Source organism: Suncus etruscus, chromosome 4 (genome assembly GCF_024139225.1).
Source record: "Suncus etruscus isolate mSunEtr1 chromosome 4, mSunEtr1.pri.cur, whole genome shotgun sequence".
NCBI lineage: Eukaryota > Metazoa > Chordata > Mammalia > Eulipotyphla > Soricidae > Suncus > Suncus etruscus.
In genome coordinates, this window is record NC_064851.1 from 63,471,902 (window position 1) to 63,481,378 (window position 9,477).

General features: G+C 38.3%; 1 pseudogene; it reads left to right on the plus strand.

The window, feature by feature from the left end:
- The first annotated feature begins 7,466 nt into the window (after positions 1-7,466).
- LOC126006137 (mitochondrial import inner membrane translocase subunit Tim10 B-like) lies at positions 7,467-7,752 on the plus strand (annotated as a pseudogene).
- The last annotated feature ends 1,725 nt before the right edge of the window (positions 7,753-9,477 follow it).

Genomic DNA, 9,477 nt, shown 5'->3' on the forward strand with positions numbered 1-9,477 from the left:
CATATTAAAATAATCTAGGTTCTTATATACAATGAAGTCTCCAGTTTGAAGTCAAGTATTTATAATAGATTCAAAGTACCAAAAACCAGAATATATTTATATAATTTTATATAATTCTAATTAGAAATAGTAACTCCGATTATGCTTTTGAAGTTTTTTAACTAAACTGTATTTAAAAGATTTCCTATACTTCCTTTGATTTTTAACCTCGATTAGTTTTTATTTGAAGACTAATCAGAAAACTCCAAAAGTCAGGGGTCAGAGAGAGAGCACAGTCATAGAATGCTTGTCTTGCAAGTGGCCAATCCAGGACAGACCTAGATTCTATTCCCGGCATCCCATAGGGTCCCCAGAGGCTGCCAGCAGTACTTCTGAGCCCAGAGCCAGGAGTAACCTCTAAATGACACATGGTATGGCCCAAAAACAACAAAACAACAACAACAAAAAAAAAAAACCCTCCAATAGTTATCCAACAAAATAATTAGATATTCAGATACAAATTCAAAGAAATAAATTTCTATTTTACAAAGAAAGATATAAATATCTTTTCTTTTTTCTAAATAGGTTAAAATATGATAAATTAATGGAACTAGAGCAATCAATATTTAAAGTTTATGTGCTTATACTTTAAATGATGTAGGCAACAAAAAAATAAAGGAATAAAATATAGCTGTAAAATAAGGATTACACATTGGCAACCCACTTCTATTTTAGATATACTTAAGTTTTTATATTTAGGATAGGGTTCTATTTTAGAGGGATAACTATACTCCTCCTAGTGAACTTTGATAGAATATTTAACTGAAAAATGTGTCAGTTGTGCTAATTCTGAGCATGTAGAATTGTATATATGTGTTGTGTTAGTGGGGTGGAAAGAATGGAAATGGGAGTGCTGTAAATATAATGCAATTATATTTTATAATTAATACTATAACAATACAAAGTAAAAATCCTTGACCTATAGAAACATAAGTTCCAAGTGAGATATAGTCTGATCCTTATAAAATTTAATAAGTCTTTTTTTTTTTTTTTGATCCGCCCCTGCCCTGCCCAACCAGGCCACCAAAAAGTGTTTTTTTTTTTTTTGGGGGGGGGCTACACCTGGTCATGCTCAGGGGTTACTTTTGCTCTGTTCTCAGAAGTCTTTTCTGGCAGGCTCGGGAACCAAAATGAATGCTGGGATTGAACCTGGGTTCATCCCAGGTCGGCTTCATGCAAGGCAAACGCCCTACCAAGGTGCTATCACTTTGGCACCAAAGTTATTTTGTTTTGTGTTTGGTGCACAGCCTGCAATGCTCAGAACTTACTCCACGTTATGTATACAGAGTGGTCTCAGGGAATCATTTTTGGGAACTCAGGATCAAACTCAGGTTGACCCATACAAGGCTAGTACTCTACACATGGTACTATGACACTGGCCCCAGATTTTTAGTACTGCTCTGGTTTAATCGATAGGTCTTGCATAAAAATAAAAAGGCGGGGGGGGGGGCGAGAGACAGCACAGCGGTAGGACTTTTGCCTTGCATTCAGCCAATCCAGGACTGATGGTGGTTCGAATCCCAGCATTCCATATGGTCCCCCATGCCTACCAGGAGCAATTTCTGAACACAGGAAGGAGTAAGCCCTGAGCACTGCCGGATGTGACCCAAAAACCAAAAAAAAAAAAAAAAAAAAAAAAAGAATAAAGAGGTCAGAGATAGTAAGAACACCAGATTGAATTCTTGACATCACATATGGTCCCCCTGAGCCTGGAAAGAGTGATTCCTAAACACAGAAATAGGAATAACCTGATAGATAAAAAAACATAAAGTTTAGAATAAGCTCATTTTTGATAATTGTGACAGACCAAGCTGTCAAAAGGAGATATGAATTATAATATGGGCTAAATCATGGATTCTTGTTCTGTGTGTGTGTGTGTGTGTGCGTGTGTGTGTGTGTGTGTGTGTGTGTGTGTGTGTGAGAGAGAGAGAGAGAGAGAGAGTGACTTTTGACTTGGTGTTCAGGGGTGCTCAATGTAGAGAATACTCTGAAATTAACTATACTCAAGGCAAGGGTCTTATCACTGGCACCATTTCTCTAGAACCTAATTTGTGATATAATATTTAGGGATGTGAGAAAATAAAGTGTTGTAAGGAAACTTGATGTTACAATCTTTGTGCCTATACTGTACCAAAGAAAATATGACTGATTAAAATTCACATTCAATATATAATTTTAATTTAATTGATCAGAAAAATTGGATTAAATATTTTAGAGATGTATTGACTATAATTATTAAGTGTAATCTGTACAACTGTCACTTTAAGAGGTCATGACTAGAAGAGCATAGGGGAGTGTGGAAGTAGCTTACTGAATAGTATGCACACACAAATTGAATTAACACACATACAGAGACATACACACAATCATGTGCTTTTAGTATTTGTAAGAAAACCCAGTCCTTAACTGAGTTGGGGCAATGTTACCAAAATCCATATCTAAGGGTAGGTAGACATAAATCACTTATAGCATATATCTCTGTCTTTCCGATGCAATATCAATGCCTACCTTTCTTAGATAAATTAGCTAACTAGATAAGTCTGTACAATTGTCATAATTTTAGAACAATTTTCTTATTGTAATATAAGGGTCTGATTGAAGATTTAAAGTAAAACAATTTAAAAAACTGATTATGTTTTTATATAACTACAATAGTGTTAAATTTTATTTTTTGTTATTTTTTTTTACAAACAAAATCTCTGCAACTTCACCAACATCAAAGTGTCTCAAACCCTCCAACTACTGCTATTTCAGCTCCAGTGCACCTCACCTTCCATCTTCCTTCTTCCATTATTTTATAATTTTATTAATATTAGTGGTGGTTATGAAGTACCAAGACAGTGCAGCTTTGCAAGCATTTAAGTCACCAAGACCTTCCACCTCTTGTATCCTTAAAAACCAAAAAAAAAAAAAAAAACAAAAAAAGTACTCAGATCAGCCCAATAATACTAGTGTGTTTGCTTGTCTTGCACACAGCTGACTCATGATCAATACCTGATGTCTCATAGAGTCTCCCAAAGAACTACTAGGAGTAATTTTTAGCATAGAGCCAGAAGTAAATCCTGTGTCCTAAAGTCCAAACAAACAAAATAAAACTTGTGGGGGGATTAAACAAATAAATTTATAGTGTTTATTTTTATGGCCATTACCAGAGTGTCAGTATCCCTCTACTGTTATTCCAAAGCCTTTTTCCCCTCGGTCCCCTCATATCACTTTCAGATCATCCAACCTTCTAATTCCTTGATTTATTTTCTTTGTACTGCAGGTACATAGAGATCATCTGGTACCTCTGATTGTTTTCTTTCTAACTCACTGAGCATGACAAGCTCCAATTTCATATAAGATTCTAAAGAACACAAGATTTCCTATTTTTTCATTGTTGAGTATCATTGCACTGTGGATAAATATATACCATGATTTCTTTATCTACTCATGTATTGTTGTTCATTTGATTACTTTCCATTTTAGCTATGGTAAATAATGTAGCAGTAAAATTAGGCATTTATATATACTTTCTTAATGAAGTTTTTGTGTTCTTAAGGCCAAGGAAAAGAGCTAAAGATTTTATGAATGTACAATTATTAGTTTTGGAAATATCCAAATCAAAGAGGCCCAACCAATCACCACTCCCTCTCAAGGCAAATGAAACTTACAATTTTTCCTACTTTTCTATTAACACTTAATATTATAACCTGGAATTTTTGACATATAACTTTCTTACCAGCCTGAAATGATGTCTCAATATCATTTTGATTTGCATTTCCTCACTACTATTTTTCCTTATACTTGCCACCTGGCCATATTTATGTCTTCTTTGAAAAAATTGGATGTTAATATCCTCTTCCTGTGATTAAATGAGTTTGTTATTATTGCTTTTGTTATTTATTCTTTGAGAATACTTTCTGTTTATTGGATATTAGCCCTTTATTTTATGTGAGAATATATTTTTCTAATCAGAGAAGTGTCTTTATTTAAGGTTTTATTTCTTAGAGCAAAATAATTATTTTAGTTCCATTTGTTTGTTTCTGTTTTTATTTACTGAGGTGATGTCATTAAAGAGTGCACCAAGATAAAAATCTTGTGGATATACCATTGCTCCTTGTAATGAGTTTTAGAGGTTGGTTTGATATTTTAAGTTGATAAATTCAATCTATGTTAGATTGGAGTCAAATTTAATATTTTAATGTGGATATACAGTAATTCTATGTGGCTATGGACTTATTTTAGATAATTTTTATGAGCTCTGACAACCATTCAATTTTCTTCATAAGAAATGATAGAAGTTGGGCCAGTGAGGTGGTGCTAGAGGTAAGGTGCCTGCCTTGCAAGCGCAAGCCAGGGACGGACTGTGGTTCAATCTCCCAGCGTCCCATATGGTCCCCCTAAGCCAGGGGCCATTTCTAAGCCCTTAGCCAGGAGTAACCCCTGAGCATCAAACGGGTGTGGCCCAAAAAAGCAAAAAAAAAAAAATGATAGAACACTTTGGACTTTACTCTTAGATTCCTTAGTACACTTGGTCACTTGATCAAATCTGATCAGTATATCTCTGAAGGACTGATTTGAGAATACATATTCTTATCAAAATAAAATAATTATTTTGAATAATTTAAGTTTTAAATGACCACGACTATAAAAATTAGTGGAAAGACAGATATCTTACTTATCATAACCAAGATTTTATTTGCCTAGGAATCCTAGGGTTCATAGTAGGAATTATAGGGTGTTATCAAGCTAAAGTCCCCTTACACCTTCTTATTATATGTTTTCATGCATACAAAAATCATAGGAGGGAGGGCTTTGCAATCATACTTTCTGTGAAGCCTGCATCAGAAGGGACATCATTTTGTCAACCCAAAGTTAATTTTCATTTAAGGCTAACAAGGCTGTTTCTACCTTAACAATAATTACACAGATCCCAAGGCCCCATAAATCACAATATACCACCCCAACAATAATGACACAGACCCCAAGGACTATAAACCACAATCTCCTAATCTAGATAACATCCAATCAGCTCATAGGTCAAAATTCCTCCTTTTAGCCCTACATATATCTTGGCTTGTAATCGCAGGGCAGAGTTGCTTCGCTGGGAGTGACCCTGGCCAGCTAGCTTGCATCACATTGGTAGACTGAATAAAGGTTTGCTTTACTTTATTTCAATTGTGTTGGCTTATCCTTTGATTCTGGAACCTATCATTTGGAGGCTCATCCAGGATCTAACAACAAGTTACCAGGTCACCAGGTCACCAACATAGCTACCAAGATCTCATGAATATTCTGAGATCTTTTTGAGGTAAGGGAGAAGGAGCTGTTTGGCTCAAGGAAACAAATAGATGCAGAATTTCATGAGGGGATGCCCCACTCCTCTCTAGGTCATGGTAGAAGACAGAAGGTTCACAGGATGAGCTGTGAGGTTTGGAGGAATCCTAGGGCTCATAGTAGGAGCTGTATGGTAGTGTTGTGGCAGAAGCCACAAGGTAGAAAGGACTTCCAATAACCCATTGTTCCAGAGAGGGTCAAAAGTCATTGCAAGAGCTGCAAGAATTGGTGGTACCTCGGAGGTGGATAGAGCTGGTGGCATCTGAAAATCCCCTCAGATCTGTTTTGGGTGTGTTCTTGATCACCACTAAGAACAATTTGACATCTCATGCTCTTTTATTTCTTCTTCTGTGGTATTTTGTCTGTGGGACTGTGTTTATCTTTTTTGTGTTGGTCAGGACTGACATGGGCAGGGAAATTCTAAGGGGAGTTTCAGCCTACTGAGCCTAGTAGAGTTACATTTCAAGGATCATGAGACAAAAGCGGCCATGTCTGGTGACTGGTCTAACTAGGGAAATTAAGGTCTTATTCCTCCAGGTGGAGTGGCAAATATTTCAGACTGGCTGGCTACTGGGGGAATCTTCTCTGAGGCTTAGATTTATTCCACCCAGTAGGCAATATTCAAGACCTATCGCAGATACAAGATTTCATTGACCATCAGACCAGATAGCTTAGCGTTCCTAGACAAGGAGCCACTAAATGACTGAGCATCTTCCTCGTGCTAACAATACATTACCCTTCCCATCAACATGTCCTAGAAAGACAAAATCTAATGGATAAAGGGGAAGCTACCAAAAGTGCTTCTCTTACTCCCTATCTCCTATGAAGGAAACCAACTTCCAACTCCCTCCACTTCCCTACACAGAACCTCCAAACCCCCTCCAACTCCTGAGTCACTGTGCCCCTGCATTGCTAATACATCCCATATGAGAACAGGTTTGTTTATATGGATTGGGCTGGGAGGCCCTGGACAGAGAGGATGGGGACAGGCAGAAATGAGAGAGGGAGGAGTAAGAGAACAAAACAGAGCAGCTGGCAGTGATATTACCCTTCCATTAGATGCAGGCAGGTCTTGAAGTGGGTAAAGCATATGTGAATACCCCTTTCTCATCCTCAGATGTTTATAATTGGAAGCAGTAATACAAACTTTTTCTGAGAACTGTCTGATTTAATCAGGCTTCTGGAGTCGGTACTAATGATGCACATTTGTAGCAATTTGGGTAGATATTCACAACTTCTCTTGGCTCTTTTTTATTGCAGAAAAAATGGACAGGCTGCTTCTGGAAACTAGGAGGATCACTATGGAAAGGTAGAATCACCTCCTGGAGGACTGGGAGTTGGGTGATCTTTGGTCCACTGAACCACCTGACTGGAACCAGAACAAACCTGATGGTAGGGAGCATCTACAATTCTACCACCAGTGCCCTCTGTAGGGGACTCCAAGTAGCAGTTCAGAAGCTCATAGGTCTGTGTAAATTTATACTATAATACAGGTAAAAAAAATAAATAAAAATAAAAGAGTCTCCAGTCATGTTTCTTTTTTCTTTCTTTTTTCTTTTTGTTGCTTTTTGTGCCACTTCTGTGACACTCAGGGTTATTCTTGACTCTGTGCTCAGAAATCGCTCTTGATTTGGAATGCGGGGGATCAAACTGCCTCTGTCTAGGATCAGCTGTGTGCAAGGCAGGCAAATGCTCTCTTCCTGACCCCCCACCCCACCAGCACCTAATATGGGCTTTTTGTTTAGATTTGATTTTGTTTGGGGGCCATACCTGGTGGTGCTCAGGGGTTAATCCTGATTCTTAGCTCAGAAAATGCTCCAGGCAGGCTCAAAGGACCATATGGGAAGCCAGGGATCAAACCCAAGTCTATCCCTGGTTGGCTATGTGCAAGACAAATGTCTTACTGCTGTGCTATCACTCTGGCTCCTCCAGTGATTTTTTTCTACAAAGGTTCCTTGAAGCCCATAGAATGTACAGCCTAATTGATCCCTTGGCCTGAGAGAATAGCAGATTATGATCTTCGCTTTTGCAGTGCAAGCTACCCCAAATATTAGTAAGAAACTACAGAAATAGAGGGGTTTCAGAAGTGGAGTTGCTGCAATTCCTGCATGTTGCAGCAGCAAGAGCAGCAGCTGAAAAACTTACAGGAGATCTTGTTGGTCTACAACCAGATGACAGAACTCTACTTCCAGCTCTTCGTGGAAGCAGCTTGCAACACCGAGTCGAGGAGGAGGCCTGTCTACACAGTTGTGCAGGGAAGTTGTCCAATCACTTATGGCTGCTTACATGCATCTCATGCCTGCCCTGGTGCAGCGCTGCTTTGCAGACTATGAGGCTGCCTCCACTGTGCCAGGTGTTGTAGAACTGCTGGAATCGTCTCCATCAGGTAGCTGACCCTCCCCAATTTCAGAGCAGGAGGCATTGTCTGGATCTCTAACATTTGAAAGACTTCTGGCTGATCGCCAGCTTAAAAGCTGGGTAACAGTGGTTGCTCCTTTACCTGAAGTCAATAAATGATTGTACTGCCAAAACAAGAAAAGAAAGAAAGAAAGAAAGAAAGAAGAAAGAAAGAAAGAAAGAAAGAAAGAAAGAAGAAAGAAAGAAAGAAAGAAAGAAAGAGAAAGAAAGAAAGAAAGAAAGAAAGAAAGAAAGAAAGAAAGAAAGAAAGAAAGAAGAAGAAGAAAGAAAGAAAGAAAAAGAAAGAAGAAAGAAAGAAAGAAAGAAAGACATAGAGGGGGTTTGAGGGAAAGAATCTGAAATAATTAGTGACTATAGTGAAGAGGGTTTTCAGTAATAGAGAGAACTAAAAGGAGGATAAACAAGGAGTGTTTTTAAGTTTTTGGTTTTTCATGAGAACTGAATAACAGGTAGGGATTGTAGGCAATCACCACTCCCACGTCTTTGGAAAGGGAGTCAGTAATTTTAAAAAAAAGAACCTTCCCTAGACTGGGATGAATGTGCACACTGCAAAATAGAAGGGCCATTGGGCTAGGAAATGCTCTTAACAAAATAATCCCATAATGGCTTCCTATAACTGAAGGTGCTGGGATTTAAAAGCCCTGCTCAACCCAGGGTGTTTTTGCCTGTGCAGGGGTGACAGGTGGAATTTTTGACTGACAGTAGAGCTCAATTCTTGTCCTTGTAAAATTATAAGGACAAAACATCTATAGAGACTATTTGGATTTAGGAAGCTACAGAACTGAACTATGTGAGTGGACCATCCACTGTATCCTGGATCTAGCAGTGGGCAAGGTTTACCTTCAATTGATTAGGCTCCCCCTGACCCTCTATAGTTACCAGGGAGAGATCTCCACAAGTTATGAGCCAGAATTCTCAGATACTGGTGTGGAAATCACCTTTTGGGAAATTCTCTAGCCAGGGTGCTTATAGAAGGAGTGTACAAACATCTCAAGTTCAGATAATCACTTCAGAAAGACCCAAATCCCTTTTTTTTGCTATACTATAATGGGATTTCCCTGAGACCTGGGCAAAGTAAACAGCCTCCAGGGCTGGAGAACCATCCTTCTCTGGTTGTGTAACTGAAACCCCCTGCATCCCCCAAATTAATGATCCAATACCCCATCCCACGGAGGCAAAGAAAGGGATAAGAGAACATATCAACCACTTTAGGGATATGGGAGTTTTGATCTCATGCCAGTCTCCTTGGAATATTCCTATGATACCAGTCAAGAAGGCAGAAATAGGGCAGTACTGGCTAGTACAGAATTTGTGTGAGGTATATAAGAGACATTCACCTATATCCTGCTTTTTCTGTCAGGTCCTAAAAGACTGTGCACACTGTTCTGGACTTAAAAAACGCATTATTTTGTATCCCACTAGATAAGAGCTCCCAGCCCCATTTTGCATTTGAGTGGGTGGACCTATATGAAGAGAATATAGTTGGCAATTAACTTGGACACTTTTACATTTATCACAGCGTTTTAAAAATTCCCCCACTATATCTATATCTATATCTATATATATCTATATCTATATCTATCTCTCTCTCTCTCTCTCTCTCTCTCTCTCTCTCTATATATATATATATATATATATATATATCCATTCAATGAAGAGCTTGGGGAATTTCAAAATGGCCACCTATATGTGACTCTCCTT